Source organism: Bombus flavifrons, chromosome 7 (genome assembly GCF_040668555.2).
Source record: "Bombus flavifrons isolate JBK064 chromosome 7, iyBomFlav1_principal, whole genome shotgun sequence".
NCBI lineage: Eukaryota > Metazoa > Arthropoda > Insecta > Hymenoptera > Apidae > Bombus > Bombus flavifrons.
In genome coordinates, this window is record NC_138448.1 from 9888341 (window position 1) to 9913174 (window position 24834).

The window sequence follows — 24834 nt, forward strand, 5'->3', positions numbered from 1 at the left end:
CAGAATGTGCTTTATTTGGAATTTTAGTAGCATTAGGTTTGCTTTCGCCAAGATGCTGCACACAATTCTGACAATTACGAGCAAAATATTTCTGTGAAATAATTAGAAATGCCACACGGCCGACTATAATTTCATGTTCCTAATATGCAACAGCGAATTAATCTATTTATACGAACTATCGGGAACCGTGGGTAATTGCGTTAAATACCACATAATATGTCCTCGCTTAATTGCCTTATTAAGGCAGCGAATCGATCAAAATAATTAAACCATCCAATTACTAAATGTCAGGCCAAATAATACCGAACTAATAGTCGATCTATCAATAACACTGTGTAACGTTAATGTTTCCAATAACTGTAATTCCAACGCGAATTTCATCGCATTACTGTACCCCAACGGTCTAATCTGTTGAAACTTGAATAAATCGAATATTCGTTGAATCAAATCGACGCGAGCTGTCGTCTCTCGATACGCGAAATTTATTAGATCGATCTAAAAGTTCTGCCGTGAGATATTGCTTCTGTATTTACAGCCTTATTCGAGGATTTCCATAAATCGTAGACGGTTCAAACACACGTATATTTTAACCGTCGAAATATAAAAAGTGAGAAGACGATATAATATTGTCGGAGAGATTATCTGTTTCTGAAAATTTATGGCGACTTTTTTCAACTAAATTTGAGCATAGGTCACGCCAGTTCGAACATACTACGACAACTTTAGAAAAAATCGAAAACGTTAATTCCCAATAGAATCTAATTAAATATCAGTGGTGCGTACATAATGTAATCGTGCAATAATAACGGATCAAATGTCTCGAATAGCGAAACTATAACGATTCAATGAATTTTTCTGATTCTTACAATTATTATGACACATGTAATTCGTTAGAATAACGTTCGTATGTATTTATACTCCTTAGATGTAACGAACATTACCTACTTTTTATTTCCAGACAGAGCAGACGAAATGAATTTGTAAGTAACGTTACGACAGCGTTCACGGCGTTAAACAAATACTCTTGCATGATATTGATACAACAAAAAGAACGAGAAACGTATCTTGAAAAAGACGATGCAACGCGCACTTCATCGGATCTAACATCAAAGAAAAATTGAAATTCCAATCGCATGGCTACTGTATCGTCAGCGAAAAAGTCTATAATCGCAAAGCTTCTCTACGTTATTTTCCCTTCTACAAGGCTTCTACGTAATTGGTAGTTTACTGAACGCGTATTCGGAGCTTCGAACCCCTTGCTATTTTTTCCCAACCCTCGGAGGAAACTCGTAAAGCGTTATCAGCAAAGGATAAGCGTCAAAGATACGTCAGAACGTCCAGAATGAATGTACGTCTGAAGAAAAGAGACGCGGTAAAGGAAGACTCGGAACGAAGGTTGCACGCAATCTTATTCGAACGAAGAACCAACCTCTCAGGGATGAAGATAAGACACGAAGCGCCACGTAGGTAGGTGTCGGCTGATTTGCATACAGAAGAAGGAAACCCGGATAAAGACAAGGAGAGCAAGAGGTATGAGAGGCGTAGCTTCCCTCGAATGACACGGAAATCGTTCCACCAGAAAAGCCACTTGCGTTCCGCCATTGTAAACATCATTGCGGTAACTGGTAAAATAAGAAATGCAGGAATACGACGGCTCTTTGTTTGATCGCGTTAAAGAAACTCGGAAATTTCATTGTTTTTAAGAGGTACGTTCGAAATATTTGCGATACGTGATCAACCGTGAATGAGAGTAAATTTGATATTTAAGAAATTGTAGCTTGTGTGTAGCTTGACAACGAAACGTTTTATTAAAATACGAGTCTCTCGCGAAACGTACACGAAATAAAGAAAGTTACTATAATGTTTAGAAAGCGAAATTAATTTCCACTTTGTTTTCGTTCCTTTAATCACGCTCATAAAAATGTGGATTTGCATAAATACGTACGTACGTTGACACGTGATTTGCCCATATTTTATCGTTTAATTTGAGCGCTCTTCGCTAGCAAACGACCACAGTTGCTCGTATATTGTAATTGCATTGTAATGAAAGACTAGAGTTCCTTATAATAGCGAAAGGATTAACAAAATACCTACGATAACGATAATTAGTATTATTACAACATCGATAAATAATTATACACGCTGAGGCACAGGAATACGTTTAAGTATTTCCCTTTTTAGAATTATATTAAAATTTCGAATATCATTGTCGTACGTAATACGTAATATGGTATTAGTGATTACGTGACTCAGGGAAAAAGATGACATTACGGAAACAAAGCTTACATCGTAGGTAGGCGTTTAAGCAAATCGATTGACGCATACGTATTGCATACATATTGGAAAGATTAATTTCGAATAGCAAAGAGCAGCCGCCTGATGAGGATACGAGCGGATCCAAGTAAACATGTACAAAGTACAACGGTGTGGGTGGTAGGAAGATTAGTTTGCATGCGAAATGATTGCATTGTGCTGCACTGCAAGTGACCCGGTTTCGCTAATCATGCCGCGGACAATGAGATCGCGTACAACGAAGCGTGACCACACACGTCAGCTCTCTGCCTGTGTATATTTAAGCTCATACACACGTGTAATATGTGTCAATTGAAATGGCTTTATTGTTATCGGACAAGTTGACACGTTCGCACGAAAGCCATAGAGAAGAATCGGATCGCGATAAGATCCGCAGAAATTTCATCCGATCCTGTTATGCCCATCAAACAACTGGAAGTAAAGTAACATTGGAACGAATCTCTAAGACGCGTGTTCTTTTATATTCTAGAAATGTAGGAATAAAGCTTCAAGCTTTTCATCTTCTATCCTAGAAATTTGCTTTACTTCTTCTAATTATTTTCGTAGACACACAAAGGAGCCTCTCTTATTCGAAACATTTAATTTTTCGTAATTCTTTCAGATAGCTGTAAGAAACTTAGGTTACTTTCTTTACATTTTCTAATTATTTTTATAGAGATGCAACTTCAGAAGGGAATTGCTAGTTTTACGATATCTCGAACTCAAAACGTTTAATTTTTTCGCGATTTTATCAAAGAGTATTCCAAGAAACTTATGTTATACACGGTGTATTAAAATACAAGAGCTTTGAAGCTTTGTAGCATTACTGTCATCGAAGAACGCAATGTTTGGTTAACATTGAATTGAAAATCAGTATTTTCACAAATGAAACGTATTTTTGGCTTTGCAATAAATATCAGAATAATTAACAACGCGTTAAATGTAAACGATGGAACTGATCCGAAAATATATCATTTAAAGAAATATGCAAAATACATTGCATCGTTTAAGGATTATCTCTAAAATCGATAAAAGAGCGTAACACGATACAACACATTATTTTCTTGTTCACACAAGAGGTATGCGAGGTGTCTTCCTGCAATTTGAATACAAGATTCGCAGGTGGAGATTATGAATCAAATTATCTTGTTATACGTTGTCTGATATGTATATACCTTCCGCTCGTTGTTATTCAGCACCGTTGTTTATTATGGATTAATAACGCAAACCTATTACATATTCATATAATAAAATACAAAATTACATATCAAATTACAATAATCGATCTTTAAACTCGTGTTTATCAAGCATTTTTTACTCCTCGTTACGTATTTAAATGCTTACGCTTAAAAAACATTTCTGTTTACCAACATCATGCTACACTAAAAATTATTTTTCTCTTTTTTTTAAATATTGCGAGTAATCTATTCCGAATTTATTACCTGTAAAAATGTATTCGTTGCAAGAACATTTCGTGACATAACCCGAATTTAATGCTACGACTCACGCGTCAAAATCAACTCGATAAGTAAAAACAACGAAGACCAAGAGCGCAACAAATGGCATAATCAAAGTTTCCTGGAACAAAAATCACGCGTTGCTCTGTACCAACTTAACAGAGACATCTTTAAAGCGAGTTTTACGCAATGACAAAAGAGGGAGAGATTAGAAGCGAACAAAGAAGAATCTATTCGCCAAATTGCTCTTCCTTTCTCCATTTATTCCACCCCTGATACGCATTTTATCCACGTTGCGTTTCTCCTTTGCTCTTAGCCACGAGGCAAACACGCATAGAAACCTGGCGCGTATTCTCGCAACAGTCTCGCGATTGCTTGCACTTTTCACGCACGCGGTTGCTAGAAAAAAAAAAAAGAAAAAGAAGAAAGAAAAACTTTGCGAGTAGCACGCGAAAGGAACCTGGTGTATACGTACTTCGCCGGTTGTTCCGCGAGAAGAGCAGGATGGGGTGGAAGCAAACTACGGATACTCCGAGGCAAAGGCAACTGGCGAAAAGAGGGTGGACTGGAGAGAAAGTAAGGGAAACATTTACTATACAGCAAGGGATAGGAAAAACAAGGGGGTGGAACGCGCACGAGGGGTGGAGAAGACACGCGTGGCAGAAAGAGAAATCAAACGGTGGAAAATACGGAAAGGAGGGAAAAGATGAACAACGTGACGAGGGGAAGAGAAAGAGAAGCGGACAGAGATAGGTGGCATCTGACAGCATTGTTGCCCTTCTTGGCGCCAGCACCCTTTCGCGCCCCCGCATGACAGAGGCGTACATAATGGAAATACGCCACGCAAGGTGAGGAAGGGCGATCTACCCTTTTGCTCTATAGCCGGAGCGGGTCGACAACATCGGCCAGACCTCCCAGTCGTCGAGTCGGTGATCCATAAACAAAGTTCCGCGCACGAATACAGTCGCCGTGTTGCGTTGAAACGAATATGTACTCGTCGTTATACGCGGCCACTGTTTCTACCGCGCGACGCAAAAACTTAAAACTGCCGTCATAGCACCCAGGAGCTTGCCGTGCTTCCCTCGACAGTAGAGAAAATATTTCGTTCCCGCGAGAATTTACGCTCGCGTAAATGAGTGACAAGCTAAATCGCTCGCAGTCATGAAAAACTGTAATTTGCGGGGCGAACGTGTGCACGTAATTACCTTGTGCTGGCGTGATTCGCGATTGTTTGTGAATATTAGTTATGTAAAAGAAGCTCGTGTTTGCTTGACAAAAAGAATCTCAACGGCGAGGCTGCCGGCGGTGCTTAAACACGGCGAATCTAAAATTATAAGCGGCGTGGCGCTGTGTTACTACTCGAGTTTTGAGCAGGGATCGCCTTCGTAGTCCCGCGGATAATTAACCCGCGACGTTAAGACCTGCTGCGCGGCAGCGTACACCTGAGAAATTTTACGGACTGTTTCAGCGACGCGATGGAAAAAGAAATACCACCGAGGTCTCTATGCCAATTATTTCCTAAAAACGTACACGTTCTTGCGCCGTGGTATACACGCACTCGTTACGACGATCCGCTAATTACTGTCAGGTATATTCCTTTTTCAAATTCATTCCCCGCGGTTGCTTTTTTAATTCCCTCGCTATACTGCTTCGGATATTATTAATTCTGTATCAAATTGAATTACAAATCAGACGCGAAGAAAGCGAAGGTCACGTTGGATGAGCCAAGATATTCCCTTGGTTTTTCCGAAAAAACCACGCTATAATTACGATGGAATGCATACAATGGAGATACGAGGAAAAGACCGAACAAAGTACAGAAACGTGAAAAGAAGAAAAAAATAAAAAAAAAAAACGTTGTCAGTGTGGTAAACGAACTTCTTCGAAAAGGATGCACTTTAAAAAGATATTAGATATGAAATCGTCATATCCATGTGTGTTCGCTGGAATTGCCTTAAATATGTCAAGATATAGTTATCATATCTCAGCGAATAATTAATTTACAAGCAAGATACGTTTAATCTTACGTATTTTTAATTTATCGTGATTAAATCGATTAAAAAGAGATTAACGTCTATAAGAAGCTTGTATTACGCAATATCTATTTTACGACTAACTGAACCTACTTGCAAGATAATATTATCTGTGATAAAAATTGAGATTATCAACTCGAAAGACAAATTAAATTCGATATTACTTTTATTGATTCTGTTTCTGCTTAAACGTACAACCAATTACGGTAAATACATACTATACACATTTTATCGTTAACTAACAGATCTTTGAAATATTCGAAAGAAAAGCTACCTTAAAAATTATATATTACGATACATATAATAAATAAATTTTGATACGTCGATACGTAAGATTTTAATGAACGAAGCTTTAATTCTCGTACTTTCAATTCTACGTTCTACTCTTCAATTTAGAGATAGGTCCCTTAAAACATGACCCAAGGCAATAGTATGCAAGATCGTCGATGTTTACACTGCAGTAACGCGGCCTATAGACCGTAAATAATACACTTTATAGTACATGTACCAATAAAGCAAGGCGCACCCGCATCTGGTTTTACCGGAGGCCGGTTTGTCATGTTGCGCGCGGACAACTTCCTTCTTCTTCGTGCCTTTCCGCTTGTCCCTCTTCCTTTCGTACGTCGGACCAGCTTTTTTGCCAGCTCGACACCGCCACGACCCACGCTTCATTCCCACGCCTTTACTCTTATAAATCATCTGCTCCCTTGATTTTGTACGCCACTCGATCCGATGTTTGAATACAGCGTCATCGATTAACGGATCATTTATTTTCCGGCTCGCCGAGCTGGCCTACGCATTCTTTCTCACGACTCCGATACGGTGGAAAATGTTCGATACTCTGCAAAAGATCTCGATTAATTCGACGCGAATTTCATTCAGCTGGTTGCTCCCTTCGATTACGATTAACATCGATGAGTAGGAGAGAAAGGAGAGTCAGTTAGGTCTAGTGTACAGCAACGACTGAGGGAACATCTAAAGAATAAAACGGGAAGGAACGACGTAATTTTACAAAATTGAATTGCGAGAGACGAATGTATAATATAATACAATCGACGAGTGTTTTTAGTGCAGTACAAATATTTAACACTACCCACGCTGGTATATACAAGTATCAATTCTAAACTTTCTTCTGTCAGCCTCTGTATAAAGCACAGTTTTTTTATAGAATTTAGGATTTTATAGAAGAATAATTTTTAGATGCAGTATATGTACTGTTAATTACAACTGTTGTGTCATGTCACGTGTTATACAAAATCTTGCGTCTCGGCTTGTCTCACGTAACTAGTACACGGTTCTAAAATCGTAGAAGATATTTTTAACAAAAATGTTAAGCATTCGAGTACTTTCCTCAGTCACCATATATAATGGTAGAATACGTACTTTGTAAATATGAAACTTTTCAACCGGAATTGGCGTAGATTCATGGAGCACATGTTAAATTTGATCGCATCGCAAGGCCTAGATCGACGTACACGAAACGAGTACACCACCGTCGAGTGGAGAGACAAACGTCTCTATTAACGAGTCAATATCCTCGGGAAACGAGGCTCGATTCGTATCTCTTGCCCGGAGAAATCGTAATTACAAAAGGAAGAAACCGTGAGTCGATCCGTGTTGTATCGCTGCGCGCATTGACGGGCTTGGTTTACGAACGAGGTTTGTGCAACCGCTAAGCAACGACGTTCCCAGAAGCACGCAACAACGTCGAAGAGAAAGATTGACATTTGCGTCAAGTGTCTGCGTGGCATTGTGCGCTAGAAAGTAACGAAAAGCTTTCCAACTTCGACAACACGGCCGCCGGCTAAATCGAAGCCAGACTCCTGGTTCAAGACGATGATATTGTGTAAAACAGTTGAGAATTGTAATCAGAAATTACCAGAACATTCACTCGAGATTGTAGGTACTATCGTGCTATCTGGCTGGTATTCTCGTTTGAAATCGTACCGTAAACATCAGCGTGATGTGAATTTTAGAAAATGTTTACACTGTAACCCCTTTTACTCCTCGTCATCTTAACGTTCTTGGTGGTCTGCGCACTTTTATGCAAATTCGTATTTCTACGAATCCAATTGGATAAATGGAATCTGCGTAGAAATTTATTCCACCCACTGAACATTGTAACAATTACATCACACTTCGAATATTTCATATATTTCTCATATACATTTCCTATGAACGCATAAAAATCCGCAGTCTACTTCTTAAGATTAACGGAAATGATTCCAACAATAAATTTTTATATTCGCACAGAGGTATTCTACGTTGGTTGAGAAAAAGGAATTCGTAATCATATCTGTTCCTCTTAAAGGAAGCTAAGTACATAGTAAACTATCACGGAATTGACATGACCGAGGTAAAAAGTATGAAATTCCCCGAGTTCTGACGTTAAACCACGTGAAATTCGTCAAACAAGATCGTTAGATGTGTACGTTTTTATGGCGTATTCCCGTATTCGCAGCAATCATTTATTTTATATTCGTCAAACGATAACGATACGTTGCGCGTATTATGTTAAATAAAACGAAACTTAATACAAACGTCGAGAACGGTCGTAAATTAAGCGGTTTATTGATGTAACAAATCTCGTATTATCGTGGCACGTACAAGCCGAGAGCATATCACGTGTTTCAGCAATCGAATAAATTCGTCTTCGTCCCGCATTACGAAATTCTAAAATAAACGGGCTCCCGCTCGCGTCCAAACCAGAGTTTCTGACAGAGCTTGCGAAACTTTCGTCGACGCGCTTGCGTGTGTCCGTACCGAGACCTGTAATTCCACGAACCTTCTGTTACTAAAAATGGTAGTCAAATGTGCACTGCTGTACCGCCCCGATGACTTTGGATAAAAATATCGTTGTTCTGACAAATGTGAGTGCCGTAAATGTTTTGGAAAATCACGACGATAGCAGACGAATGAACGTTTCTAGGTGAACAGTTTTATTTTTTGTTTTCCTTTTTTTTTTTTTTTTCTTTTTCAGTTTCCTGAGTCATCTTGATGGCGATCGGATTGACGTTGTTAGCGCGATTCGATATAAAAACATATTTTCATGCAATATATTTGGAAAAGATGCTCAGAATGCGCGCAATATGCAAAAATATATAAAAATAAATAAATGAAAGTAATCGTTATAATACTCGGTAGTAGAAATCAACAAAATCCTATTTAAGTTCTATTTCGTTTGATGTATTTATAGAAATATCAATTTACATAAATATCCGCGATCCATTTATAAGTAATGTGCTATTAGCGTTAATAAATTTTATCCCGTGAAAATGAGATTTCCTAGTAAAAAGGAAAAAGTTGATAATAAGACAAATTTTACAAATCATCTGATCAAATCTATTTCACGTAAATTACAACTTGTAGTACAACTTTGTAACTTGTCAATCCACAACTATAGTTAATTATTGAGCAAGAAGGACTCTGGAGTAAACGTGTATTATAAAGAACGTGTATACTCTGAAACAAGAAGGCGGTATATACATGTGTGTTAGATCACTTAGTTTTCAATGATATAGCTATAATTTTCTAAGGTTAACTTTTTGTGGGATATATCTGTTGCGGAAAGATCTGCTTTCTAACTTGTCTGAATAATTACGCAGGTAACATATGTACATAATTAAACTATTCGCTGAACAACGAATCCTATCTTCGATATTATACGTTTATTTTGCGAATAGAAACGATCGTTCAAGCTAGTAGTACGGTATGATTCGTTTGTTTATTCATTCTGTACTTACTCTCCTGTCAAATGTAGAAAAGAGTTACAAAATGCATAGTCGCAAAAATAAAGCAAAATGTCCGGAAACGTAGGTTCATAAATCAACTCTGACAGAGATAAATTGAAAGAAAGGAGAGGCTACTTTATACAAAATCAGATCTTCGACTCGGAGTTTCACGATTGTTCTGCATCTTTCACTTCAACGTTTTCGAATGTTCGAGTTTAAAAGCGTTAAATCTCTTCTCCCACCCAGTGCGCGTAATATCAATATCGAAACGGTTACTTGAAATCTGACTGAGAAGTAAAAATAATTTTCGGAACACGAACGAGCTGGATTTCGTGTAAAGGTTACTTCTCTTCGAGACGAAAAAGTAGAAGAATACGAAGAACGTTCCAACCGAAAATATTGATTTATCAGAAGAATCAAATATTTGTGAGGCTTTATAAACTAACGAATATCCAGTAAATCGATAATCCTATAATTTGAAGAATACCGTTAATCGTTATTTTGATACACAATAACACATATACCGCGGATGTTTATGTATTTATAGAAAATTTAGATGCGCAAAAATACGCAGAACGTATATCGTACGCAGTAACGCCTATACGAAATATAAAAGATAAAATCATATTGTGGTACATACGTATTTACAGAACAAATATCCGGTTGAAAATCATAGCGATATAAGTCGATCAACTGCCAGTTTTCATAAAGTAATATTCTACATTTATCACAACAAATTCGTTAAAATCATTCCTTCGAATTGTAACAGTTGAGATACGCGCGTGTAACTAAATTCAAATTCTCAAAAACTTGACTTACACCGTTACGATTTATTCCCGTCAAATGTAAGTTGCATTCGTTCGGTAACCGTACGTGAAAATTCACATATATCTTCAAAGTCTACTTATTTATTTGTTCAAACAAACAACGTCCTGCTCTATTTTTAAAAGAAGACTGATAGAACAATCGTAACTATAATAAGAAAGCCTGTCATAATAACACGATAAAGATGAACTGTTTCTCTCCTATCGATCGAATGGAACGCGTTGGTGCGTAAGAAACGCGGATCTCATCGATAAAATGGTTGTGCGGATGATCCATGCGATGTGCCGGCTTAAAAATAAGATCGAAGGTCGAACGTCGGACACGAATCGCGTGTATTTTAAACGTGGCGATGTTCGTTTTTTAACGGGACGTCGAATTAATCGGTCTAACGATACGGAGCGAGACGTCAAAGAGCCGAGGCATAACTTTCTGGCCTACTTTCGCCGCTCCGCTTGTATAGCCGACTTCGACTCTAACGGCAGCCTCTATAAAGTGATACTGTTTGCGTACACTTCGCCTGGAAACGCGATACACGCCAATAAAACGTTTTCTAATCGGGGTTAGTTACGTCACCTATGGTTCGAAACCATGCCGGAAATGCCGGGTCCGCAAACGCGAACTTAATGATTTTGCGAAATAACACGACCGTCACGCGGCCGCGACGCGTAATTGCCGTGCTATACGAACTTATTAGGCATGCGCGTTTGTTGCTCGTATTTCGCAGTCGATGACTTAATTAAACACCGTGTTAACCGGCGAGTTCGAAAACGATTTGTCATACCGTTTTCTATATCGTTTTTCATCCTGTTCGTTTAATCCCGCTTGTTAAACACGCGCTCACTCGGTGTTACTTTATTTATGAATTTGTAAATTGATATTAGAATCATGTTCAATGATTTTGTGTTACTAACGTTATAAGAAGTGAATAGGTTTCAACCAAGTGCGTAATTAAATAAAAGTTGTACCCATTTTTGTTTCTTTTTTTTTTTTTTTTTTTTTTTAAGTATTTTTCGATAATGATATTGAGATATTGATCTTTTATGGTATGTTTATGCTCGTAGAGAAATTATGAGAAATTATGATACCTGTATATATTGTAACAATTCAAGGAAATTATTGCAAAAAAATTGTTGCAGGAATTACATTAGGTACATTGAAACAGTTTCGACACGTAACGTTAGACACGTAACGATATGCATTGTACAATTATATTTATACCGTTCATAGCGTTGTTATCTTTATTCGTTACTTCGAAGACGCAACAATAAATTTCTTAATTACTTTGTTATCCGATACTGTCATTTAAATAAATTTGTTCGTACCCAAACACTTGTTCCTCGTGCGATATCACATTCTTAAAAATTATAAGAACAAGTAGTTGCATATTTTGGTAATTCGCAGTTTATTCTTAATAATCTTCGTAATTTTGAGAGAAGCATGTGATCTATCTCAAAAAAGGTAGAAAAATTGTAGATAACGAAACGAATATAAAAATACAACGAAATTTCAACGACTTAAAAGAACCACGAAGAAATGTAACGACGTATAATACATCCAATTTTTTCTTAATATTAAATACACATATATTCAATAACCTACAGCGAACGCTTTTAATTTAATCCTTTGAACGCCTCAACTTTTCTTGGGTTTCGTTCCTAAAGAATATCTCCGTTTCCATCATGTTCTTGTGGTTGATACGATAAACTGTACAGAAGCCAACGTAAGATCGATATATCCTTTTTCTTCAATCTGAAGCAATCGACGTTGGATTCTGTGGACATTTGCACCGATGAACAGACGTATTCGACACGTAATACGTGTAACGTGGCCTGACATTTCAAGCGGGCAAGAATCGCGTAACTACCATTTCCAATGCGCAGTATTCCGATAAATTGGATTCCAACGTATTAAGGGACGCGTGTATCTGGCTTCCCCGTTTGCAATCCACGTTTCCACATTTAAGCTCTATCGAGTGTGCGCAATTATTTAACGAACATAGTCCGCTTGAGCGTATCTCCTTCTGTGCTATAATTACTCGCAAAAGTGTTTTCCAGCTTTTTCAATAAACACAAAAATTTTCGCGCGAAACGTTACCGAATTTATGTCGCGTAGCTTCGCAGTTGCCTTCTCCCTTTTGCTTCATCGTTTTTAATTGGTTCAGAAAACTAATCCTGGCTACGCATTACATTAAGGAGCGTAAAGCTGCGTGAAAATACGTAATATCGGAAGCGATATTTCTGGTCTTTCTGGTAATTCTGGTCAATATCTTGAAGCGAAACAACATTTATTAGCATAGATTTCAGACGTAGTTTGGTATAAAAAGAAATACGTGGAATGCATATTTCATGTTTTATTCATATCGACTTATCTCTGGAATGTCATAAAATGCAAAGTCAGGAAATACGTATAGATAAGTGTTAATAAATAACAACATAAATAATTGTTTATTTGTCAGAGGCTCGAACAGCTAACGATAAGATAATCGAAATTTGCGATAAATAACCGTGTTCTACGCGAGGCATTTTAATAAAATACGATAAAGAACATCGAAACAGAATGCTTACAGACAAAAAATATTCAGATTAAATATTCGAATCTACAAACAAATATTCAATTAATGATCAATAAATCAAATGAATTGTAATATAAAGAACGTACAAGAAATAAACGTTACCGAAATATAGAAAATTAATTATAGCAACTTTCATCAGTTTTGACGAACATTTGAAAAAGAATTAAACGACAATGTCTGAATATGAACGTGTTAAACCAAGTTTTATCATCGTTAAAAAATCGTCAAACGTTGTGTAATTAAATTTTACAAGTTGACCTCAACCATATTATTACTCATAGAGCGAAATAGCTCTTAAATAAGCGGTGCGTAAAAACTTTATCATTTTCTTATTTCTCAATTTCCAAAGTTCAATGCGACTAGAATAACGTAGGTTGACGTGGAAGGACATACATATTGAATGTGAAGTAATAAAAAAATTTTCTTGAACTTTATATCTTTATTGAAAAAGTATAAGACGAATGTCCAGAATCTAGCACTGTCAACGATTAATTACTACATCATGAAAATTCAATTTGTTACCTAGATGCTACATCATTCATATATTATTTGTTAAACAGGAAAAGCAAAGGGTTATTAGTATCTAATAATAAGTATTCCTTTTCAAAAGTTGTAGTATTTTTGCAAATATTTTGTTACGTATCATTTTCTATATTATTTACTCAAAAATATGTCGTTTCTATACTTTGAAAAATTATGAAATTTAATTTAATTTAATTTCTATTAACATAACGATGTTTTACAGTTTTAAGTAGCATTTGTCCACTGTTACAATAACACGATAGAAGAAAATATTGCAAATATTCGCAGTTTGATATTTCAAAACAAATTTATAGCATTTTTATTATCAGTAATAGGATTATCACGTAACACGATACTGCACATACATTATTCACAAGTACGATATTATCATAATCATAAATTAACATACATTAATCACACTTATTTTCTAAACTGTGAAACAATCTTAAACCACTCTGTGTTTCAACTTCTGTCTCTTTTTACTAGCTATTCGACTATGAAATTTTTTAAAGCGTTTCGATAATAGATATCTCAAAGTACGAGATTTTTAAATCATTCAAAGTTATTCGTCAACTTGCTCATCCGTCACAAGTAACATAAATAATCTCTTTCCACCAACTACTCTTTTAATCGTCAGATATTAATAATTCGAAAAATTTAATATTGATAAATATTAAACTTTAAACTTTTAAATATTAAAAATTTAATATTAATAAATATTAAACCTTTTCGAATTATTCAAAGTTATTCGTTCAACTTTCTTCTATGTCACGAACACTACATAAAACGCTATACTCCCAAGCGAATAGACCTATACCCACTAAGGAGCGACATTCAATTTAAGCTCAACAAGTGCGCTTGAATTATTCGCTGACTTTTTTACGATGCAAAGGGATAGACGTTAAATTTCACGCGGCTCGAAGAGGCGGCAGCGTGAAACTTTTGTCGGTGAGAGTACATATGAAATATACGATCACCGTTTTCATCGTACGATCACGGTGAAATCACGATCACAGTACAGAGAAAGCTACGGTCTATTCGGTCGTTTATAGCCGGTCACAGACAGCTGGTTACCTCGAACGGCCCCTGAAAGTCTCTCTCGCTGAACTTTTACAATACGTCGAATTTTCTTCGCTTCCTCTATCGTCCTTTTTACAGCCTCTAAATTTGCCAATGCGGGTGGCAACGCATCGGCCCTCCCGAGACTCGTCGATCGCTCCAAAGTAACCAACTAACATCTTTCCGATCGTAAACAACCGCTCCTTGCCTTTTTACGTGCCATTATCTCCGCGAGATAGCCTTTACTACACCTTTGTAAAACATCAAAGTCGATTTTTCTCGTCTTGGCATACACAGACAATCCTCTAACGTTGAATCATTAGCGCGATTAGAAATTTTCGAGCACAAGAAACGCTGCTACTACGGTCGTCTCGCGCTTGCAAAATCACTACAGAATTTTCTCTGGTTCAAATATACGAATATAATCAACGAGATGGAACGCTTGTAATTAGGTTCCCACGAGGTTAAGTTGTTTCTCACTGAGATTCGATTTTACGATCATCTTGCTACTATCTTCGATCAGATTTCTAGTATAATAGTATAATTTTATTACATTTTACGGTACATATTACAATTAGATTTCTTCTGTCGAGTATTTCACGTGGAAAAGACTGGGCGAAGAATAATTGCAACACGAAGGAAGATCGAATCGATCGGAATTCCGCAACGATCGAGATTACAGGGACGAAGATTGTTCGCTTTAAGGAGTACTTTTAATTTCGGTGAAAGTAGGCTGAAGGGAGCAGGAGGTCACGATTCGCGCAAAAGAAAAGAAGGGGAATCGAGGGAGAGACCTTCGCCTAAGGATATTAATACCGGTATATCGATGAGAATTCATACGTCGACAAGTATTTATTTCATCCATCACCGAGCACGATCGATTTTGTTAAACGAATGAAAAGTCGAACGAGAGATTCGACAATGCAATAGAAATCTATTCGAATGTCGCTGTTATACGAAAGAGATGACTTTAAATATCTACGTTTATCGTATTTCGTTTACTACATTTGCACGCGATTTCGAACAACTTAAAACGCGACTATCAAGCAGCAACGTGTCTGTACTTTACCGCTTGGTTGTTTTTATTATCGTGTAAACTTTAGACTTTACACCACTCTAGAAACATGCTATTATGTTGTATTGGACGTAACTACGATGTTATTACAAAGCGTGGTGCAACGTGCCGCCACGGCCTCGTCAGCCAAGCGATATATAATTAAGATAGCAGTTCATCAGGGCCAAGATAAAGTACACCGACTAGTAAACGGTGTTCTCTTATCATATCCGAAAGATTCACCGAGAGTTAGGCCAGGTGTAACGCGCTTCCCTAGGCTCCTCGACGATCTTCCTCGAGATCTTGCATCGCAAAGTTTCTCACGTTTACTCGAACTGCGACTCGAAAGATCGTTGTCGATCGTGCACGTCCCGAACGAGAATTTGATATTCTTCTCATTGTTTTATAATCATATACGCAGACTCGAGAAAGTATTTGAAAACTTTCATCGTGACACGTGTCATTTGGCAATTTTTCTCTTTCTTTAAACGTATAATTCTTAAGGAACAAATGACTTGTTGATTATTCATTGCAAGAATACGACACAGATCATAGTAAATTTCAGGATAGAGCTGAGAAACAGTGTCGGTAACAGTGCCACTTTTCTTTATTTTTTCAATTTATCGGCTCGTATTTATACATCACAAACATATCGCGATTATTGCATTACGGTTACCTTAGATTACAGTGTATTTATTACAGTATTTACATACTAAATAATCAGACTCAAATATATCGAATTTCGTATCGTTTGTTAGTACCTTCGTGTACAAACTAAGAACATTCGATAAATTCGATATTACGAAGATAGTAGCGAATAACCGAAAGAAAAAAAAAGATACTTCATCGGGAGATAGAGTTAGGCGCAAATATACTTTTTATAGCCGCTATATAACCTACCGTTGGATACGTCGAATGTTCTTACAAATCGTCAGCCAACGACACCCACCACGATCCATCGCGAAAAGGAAAAAGTTCATCGCGACTCCTCGCCCTATCAATTACCAGTTATTAACGATCCGATGCGAACGTTTCGTTTTCAGTTACGTAAATCCAATTTACTTCCATCTGCAGCAAACGTATCGGCGATCGGTAACAAACCGTTTAATTAACTGATGATTCAATGAACGTATCGGCGTCGTTTTAAGTCCGAACAAATTGAACCTGGAACAAAGCTTAAGGGTGAGCAGGAGGATAGAGGCGGAGGAGCAGCGTGATCGAGGCGAAACGGCGATGGCGGCGGCCCGAAGATCCGATTAATTTCCGCTTGATTCCGAATGGAATATTTAAAAAGGATTAGTCTGAGGTATACGATGACGAGAAGAGAGGAACTCTGGAGAGAGGGTTCGCTGTCGTACGCCGGTGCAGCCAGAATGGGGGTGGGGGACAGTCAGAGATATTCCCGCAAATCGAATGAACGTGAGCCAAATGAAGCGATATTGAAAGGCGATATCGTCGGTTCGCTCGGCCGACGCACAAATTCAATAACGAGCTCTGGAATAGAACGAAGAGAGCGCGGATCGAAGAGGAGAGGACAGGAGAGGAGAGGAGAGAGAGAGAAAGAGAGAGCGGGTGGGACAGGACGAAGCTGTGCACACGGGGGAGGGAGAAGTGCACGATGCACTCCGTGCACCGGTACCGAGATGGACTCTATTGCAGGAACGGATCGGTCGAAATACTCGACCGGCTTTTCTCCGGATCGCTCGATTACGATTTCACTGGATTACGCTTTCAATATCGTTGCGTCTCTCCGGTTGTCGTGTATCGAGCAATCGGAAACCTCTTCAAGGTAATAAATTTTCTTGGTTTCAACTGTTGTAAAAAGCGGAAAGGAGCAAATCAAAGAAATCCTGAAAGGATAGGAAACTTCAACGTACCAACGGATATAGAATAGTTTGCATTGTCGTTACTTTTATGATTACGTGTGCGCATTGGAATTAAAAACTATGCACGTATTTACTTTGAGAGCATTGCGGTTGTTAGGAAAATTGCCGAGATTTGAATCTGATAATCTTCGATTCGGAACTAAAATAGAGATTTGTTTCGACTCTTGTTATTTGGTAAGCTTCAACTATGATATATCGCACGTGTGACACGATATTAGAAGACAGGAAGATAACGCAAAGTACGATACTCTTTGTATAAGCTTCGATTAGAAAACTTCTTACGTGCGATAATTCCACATACGTCTTTCTTTAAGTTGTTAATTCTATGAAGCAAATATCGATTCTATATTTTTGGTTTGAAATATACTCGTGGTATATGTAAAGAGAATTATATATGCGAAGATTGCAAAAAGTATCACCTGGGAATTTTATTACCTTAGAAAACTTTCTAGTCAGGATTTTATTTAAGAAATGGATATGTCTTCTTTTTTCTTTTTTGTCTGTTCGTTCGCTGCTCGCTCATCTTTTTCCAATTTCTATCGAAAATTTCCTATCGCAAACAATACGATTAACTTCATTGAACTTTGTCCTTTTACCGTTTGACTGAACTATCAAGATTGCTTCGTGACATTCCTTGCTTCCATCCCTTTCTCCTCGATTATTGTACATTACAAACATCGATCGATTACCGATACGGAATATTCAATTTAAGATAAACCCAATTCATTCAACGAACCAAAGTAAAAATCTGCAGAATCAATTTCAAACAAATAGCTTTCGCAATAAAGAAAAGTATCACGTCCGTCTCGAGACTTTCGTCTGGAGATAGTCGGCGGAATATTTCTAACGAGTCTCGCAGCAGTGGAAATCGGAATGAATCCGTAAGAGAGCGGAAGAAGCAAAGTATGTATGTATTCGGTGCGTCCCTGGAGCTCCGGATCAGTATGGTATCGAGCATTTGTTCGTCGTTTTGTTTGCCTTGAGAAGGTATTGGTGAATACGAGCGAGCGAGCGAGCTCTCGCATGCCGTTGCATCGTCCTACCCACAATGCTTTGTGTCTATCGGCCGGTTTATCCGGCGATCGATCCGCACAGCCCCGGCTGCGACTCGCTTAAAACCTTCCGGAGAAAATATCGTAAGCGATCTCGCGTCGCCGCCAGCAACGACGTCGCTGCTATTAGCGATGATATCGTATTCGACGTCGAGAGTCAGAGAGAGAAACAAGGAGAGGAACCGTGTGGAGACAGGTAAAGGAGAAAGAAAGAGAAAGAGAGAGAGAGAGAGAGTGGGAGGGAGAGAAGGGGAAACGATAGAGGGAGAAAAAGAGGAGAAACGGAGGGCGCGGATAGCGTGCGAATATTGGATCGATTGAACGGGCCGTACATGCTTCCATTAATCGAGCAACAAATCACGGGAATTGTGTCGCGTTTCTATTCGAAAACCACGAGATACGGCACAGCCGCGCGAAACCAACGATGCTCGCTCGAGTGGAAATTGATAATGAAGCAAAAAAAAAAAACTGACGTTGAATGCGATGTTAATAAACGCAGGGCTCGTTTTAATCGCCGTATTAAACCGAGTGCTACGGCCGACAGTAATTCCGTGTCTCCCGCCGCAAACTACGCTTACGCCCTTACGATTCCAGTAACGAATGTTATTATCGCACGCGTGTACACACACCACCGAAATTACCGGTAGAACACTCCACCACCCTAGCAGAGAAAAAGTTTCAGTGGCGACAGCGTTTATCAGCGAGCGATTATCGTACAGCAGGTTGTAAATTAAATTATGGAGAAGCAATACCAAGGGACATCTTAGGGATTGGACCCCTGTGATATACGAGATTGTACTTTGGTAATCGCAGCACCGATTAAATCATCGCTCTGAACACAGTCTTTCCAATTTTCTTCTCTATATAATTGCTTTTCTAATTTATGAAAAGAGTAGACATAAACATCTAGAGCCCGGCTTTCCAACCTGTGGATCGCGAAGTATCTTCCGGAGGACATTGCGATCGTATTAAGCACGTGTTACATATATTACGAGATAATTAATCATTAGGTTAAAATTGTATTCTAGAATGCCGATTTTTAATGTTCTCTTTACCGTATCAAAAATGTTTTCTTTTTCTTTTTTCTGTTCTATGGGAAGGAAGACGAATGGTGAAACATTTGACTACTGTAAAAGGGAATTGCAACTCAAAAAGTGGGTTGAAAAACACCGATATAAAGTAATCGAAAATCTACGATGAGACGCTGCAGCGGACTTCGTTCTATTGTAGCTGTAGCGTTTCGAAACACGATTTAGCGTTGCAAACCCGACATCGACGAAAACACGATTACATCGGCCACTGACAAATTTTTACAACCTCGCTACATATCATGGCCCATATCACAGACCTAACAATACGAACAAAAAACCAGTATTACCTTTTTGATCTTAAATTCGATCGTTGAAGAGCATATTGTTGCATGGCCGGGGGTATTTCACAATACAGAAAACGATATTGGGTTACGTAAACTATAATAGCGTTAGCTGAGATAGGAAAGCTTGGCACATCGTCATGCAGGATGTCAAATGGAGGACAATCTACGTGGAGAGCACAGTCGCACGAGCTGAGCTATAAATTCCATGGGATCCCTAAACAATTCGAAAATGTGACGCGTTCAATACAACAATCAATACGATATCCTGGAACACACGGAGCCGGTTGGAGCCGAAAATTTACGATCGATACGTGGAAACAATTGGACCGTTCGCGGGACACAATGGCTTTGAATGTGTCGGTGTGTGTAGAGTATTGGCCGCGTGAAACCGTATCTCCAGAAAGCTCAGGGACCGGGTCTGCAAACCGCTCGGAACCGAGTTTCCGTTCGTGGCCGATTCGTGACTCACGCGACACGATTTTTCAACGGTCGCATGGCGACGCGAGCAAACGAGGCTGACAAGAGACGCGTGTCACTGGCCTCCGGGTTCCCGAGTTCCGACTTTCTCCTTCGGAACGAATCATTAGCTTTCACTCACACGAGTTATCCGAGTTTCCAGTCGATAGCCGCTTATTAGAGAGGCAAATTCCCGGTAGCGCGAGTATCGCCGTGCCGACAAGCGTCGACAAACTCGGCCAACGCACTCTGATATTTGTATTTTCATACCGAGCAACTGGGCGTGTCGATTAAAATTGCTATTCGCACCCCGCGACCAACGCGATATTTACATCCGTATATCGAGGGTAACTAGTAACTGGAGAAACTATTATTTAAGCGACAGGAATATATAAAGTATTCGAACTGTTAGTACGAATAGAGAGCGAGGCTATACGAAGGAGCAAAAGTAGGTAATGTAAAGAGGCATTTTTTCATACGAAACTTCGTTTTATGAATGCATAAATCGATTGGAGAACGAAAGCTACTGATTATGATTCCTACATGATCGTGGCAAGTGCGATATGTAATTTAGCGTTTACGAATACAAATCAATTTCACTGCAAAATAACTACTCGTGGGAAGTGATATTTCATTTTCCAATACCTGTATAGGTTTCGAGAACGTATCTATGAGTATCTTGACATTTTACGAAATAATTCGCGTTACCGAGGATATATAACGATATATATAGATCGAGCCACTGATATAATTCAAAAGGCACAATGAATCTACGTGAAACAGTACGACAAAAATGTAGATCGACGTTTTCTCAAATAATCGACAACTAGAACTAGATTGAAAAATATATAAACCCGTACACGTTACTACGATCAAGCGCGTTAAGTAATTAAAAGAGTAGCGTATAATTTGTAACTTGTCGATTCACTGATATTACTAATTACTACCAAATTATTGCGCTGAATCTTCTATATAGTAATAAAGTAGTAAAGAACAGGGGAAATCTTGAGAGAACAGAGATGTAACTCGTGACCGTGGCACATCGTGACGATGAAACATCCGCGAGAGCATTTCCGAGTACGCGTAGCTACGTGCGGAGAACACCTACGCGAATCGTAAACTGGCGGCTGCGTGTGCGGACAGCGGAGACGAACGGAGCGCATGAATCGGTGCGAATTTCAACGCTTACGCTAAAATTTGCAGCGCGCGCGCGCATCTGGCATGCACAAACGATAATGACGGATATATACAAATGACGCATCCATGGACACACAAGCGTAAGGTGAGAGTAGCATAACTGTCAAGCGTGATACATCATCGCGAAGTATTCCCAAGCACGCCTTCAGAGCCCGTAAAATCCCCTCGACCGCTTGTTTGACTTCCATTTTCGATTGTACTCTGATGTTGCTTGTCGCACCGTTCGCTAAGTTTATCGCCCATTTTACTGCCGATCGTAAGACGTCAACGATTCGCGGTAAAAGCACCGGTAAATAACATCGTCGGCGTCTACGTCAAGATCGAAAAGAAGCCAGGTTACGCGTCTTTCAAAGCTGGGGCCGATCCGTTTGTGGGAAAGCCGGAGAACGGTCGCCGTTGCAGGAAATTGTAATTCACGATAATCGATATCCGGACGAGGGGGAGCGCGTGCAGAGATAAACCGGCCACGAAGTAATCTCTCCTGTTGGCAAATTATTTTAATGGGGCTTGCGTTTCGTTTCGATCCCGGATGAGTTTCAGCGACTCGTTATCGGATCGGTCGGAATTACGCGAGTGTTTTAGAAATTGTTATGGCTCGTTAAGAAGTTCGTGGACACTGTGGTCGTAAAACATGGTAGAAATGATATTAGTATATCAATATTAATATAAGTAATTAGTATAGTAATAATACAAGATTAGTACGTTGCATTTGCAAGGATAAAACTTTAATCTTTCTGATACGAATCGTTAACGTTCTCTTGGCTTCCTAAATTACCTCTCTTATTAGACGATTTATCATTGTTCCATGAAAGCGTGTTGTATGTCTACTATGGTTCGCTGTATTTTAGAAAGTAGAGTAGCGCGTACGAAATTTCATTACAAACACGAAGGAACGCGTTTGTTTCGAACGGTCTGTACGATTATCGAAACGTTATTCGTTGTAAGTCGTTGAAAAGTGATCTACGACGGTACCAAGTTACTTTTGAGCGATTTATACGGACCACAAAAGGTACGACAGATTCAAAAGAAGTTGAACATCGATCAAAATGGACCGAAGATCAAGAGGGTCTTCCATCGTACTTGCTACTGGAATCATGGTACTATAATAAACACCATGTTTCATCGAAGTGTACTTCAACGATTACAGGAAGAGCGTTCGGAGGGAAAGGCCACATTTGTATAGGAATAAAGCGTGGCTGTTATATCACGATACACGTGACGGAGCAAACGCGGAACTAATCATTCAAGTGTATTTGACACAAAATCCCTTTTCCACATTCCATAACCGGATATTCATCAGAACTATCATTAGCGGGCTTTTTCCTCTTCGCTCACCTTAAACGAACAGTAACAAGTATACATTTTGTTATGGAAAAAACGATGATCAAGAAATTGTAAGAAAAACGAAAGTTCGTTCTAACGTATCATATTAACGACCGAAAGAAAATAATGCAAAGGTGTACGAAAGCATAATATAGGATTACTTGGAAGATGCGATGATTATTATCGTTGCAGCGGACATTTTGCTATGTAAGAGGTGATAATTCCGTGAAATTACGGAACGAGTTAGATTTGATCATACGCTTTCAAAGGTCTAAAATACGATGTCAACAGCGTTAAAGGCAACAGACGATTAGACGATTGCTTCGACAATAATCGTATATAATTAGAGTTACGATTAATAATAAACGACTTATACATAATAATTGCCGAATTTTTGATCTAAGCTTATCATACTTGCTGCTAGAGCGTATCTTAACATCGCATCGCTAACACATATCGTCGTCAATTACAGCTGCCGCTTCAAGAACTGTTCGTCAAAGCAACGTTAAACATAATAATTCGTTAATATACGTACTACGGTACAGACTTTCACTCGAGTCTAACGAATACCTCGACTGCATCGCATCGTTCTTCGTAGATTCTATGCTTACCTGAAAACAGAAAAGAAAAGAAAGTCGAGTTAATTTACGAAGCGTAGAGAGAAGCTCGAGGAGGCACGAGCGAACGAACGCGGCGCATAACGACCTAAATCAAGGTGAATCGTCGTGCGAGGCAACGTGTATATCAAACGTTCTACCATCTCGTGTCTCCGTTGAATTACAAGCAACGTAGATCGAGCGTTCCCTTCAAAATGATGGAATTGCCGGGTTAAAGCGTACCGAGCTGTCTTGATTCATCAGCGAACGGAGTCGAGAATAGCGAGGTCTGTTTGCAACTGCCGAGACTGCTGCGCCAGTCGCGGCCAAGCACCAATAACACCAACTTAATGATGTTTGGTTGACGGATTTATGAGGGCAGTGCATGCGGTGCACTGCTGGGTAAAGGAGTCATTGCACGCGCTATAAAGATACGACCTCAGGCGATCCTTCGATCGTATCGCGGAAACCATTAGCTAGACCGCAAAAACGTCCGAGCGAATCGTACGTTTTCCCTCTGACGTGCCAGGACACGGGCAAGTAAGATTGATGCTGGCGCGCAATTGATAAGAAAGAAAATATTTGCCCCGCGCCCCGAAGAAGATTGGCTTCGCCGCCGTAAACACGGGCTGATCCGTTCGCCACTATATTTTTCGACTTAAAAGGACTGTCTCTGTTGAACCGTTCGAGTACCACGCGATACTATAGCGCCGTTTGGTAGCACAGTATGGAAGGAAGTATGAGAAATACTCGTACATATCTTTTACGAATATATTATGCGCGTTATGGGAAATATTTTGCAATTTCGTTCGCACTCCTATGAAACCCGATTATCACGATCACGTTGGTAAAGTTGGAAACAGATCTGAAAATATATTACTACGTAGGTCGCTATTAATTGAGATACTATATTCTCTGCTATATATTATTCGAATAAAATTACAATATCCCAAACCATCTGTATAAATGTTTTTATTATCTTTAACAATCGAAAAGATAAAACTAATGTTCGCTAATAAAACGGGCAAAGAATATCATGAGGACTTTCTCCTTTACCGAACGTAATCTATTTCATGATAAAGTAATTTCCGTTTTATCGAACTCGTTGTGTCAGCATTGTAAGACAGGCGACTATCTTTCTGCTAGTTGACCGTTACGTCACGAGGTAACAATATTACGAGAGAGAGAAAACGGTGGTCGATAGATAATAGTGGTAGCGGTGAACGTCGTTAAATGCGCACGTGGAGAGGCAGCGGAAGCGCACAAAGCTAGAGACGAAGATTTTTCCAGTGTCGCGGTATACGCGACGACACCTGGAAACACGTGGAAAAGCCGGGCTAGTGTACTTTTATGGGACGCCGTTAAAAGCGAACGGGAACAAGCCAACAATAGGGCTTATCGTGG

General features: G+C 39.0%; 1 protein-coding gene and 1 long non-coding RNA gene across 4 annotated transcripts in view; both read right to left on the bottom strand.

Annotated features, from left to right (window-relative positions):
• Window positions 1-12977, bottom strand: part of LOC138182102 (uncharacterized) — a 97356-nt gene extending 84379 nt beyond the window's left edge. The window contains exon 1 of the long non-coding RNA XR_011173717.1: window positions 11938-12977. This is a non-coding gene — a long non-coding RNA (uncharacterized LOC138182102). The remainder of the gene's footprint in view (window positions 1-11937) is intronic.
• LOC138182095 (methyl-CpG-binding domain protein 5/6 homolog sba) overlaps window positions 1-24834 on the bottom strand; it is a 378991-nt gene that overhangs the window by 303770 nt on the left and 50387 nt on the right. The gene's annotated exons all lie outside the window — the stretch shown is intronic.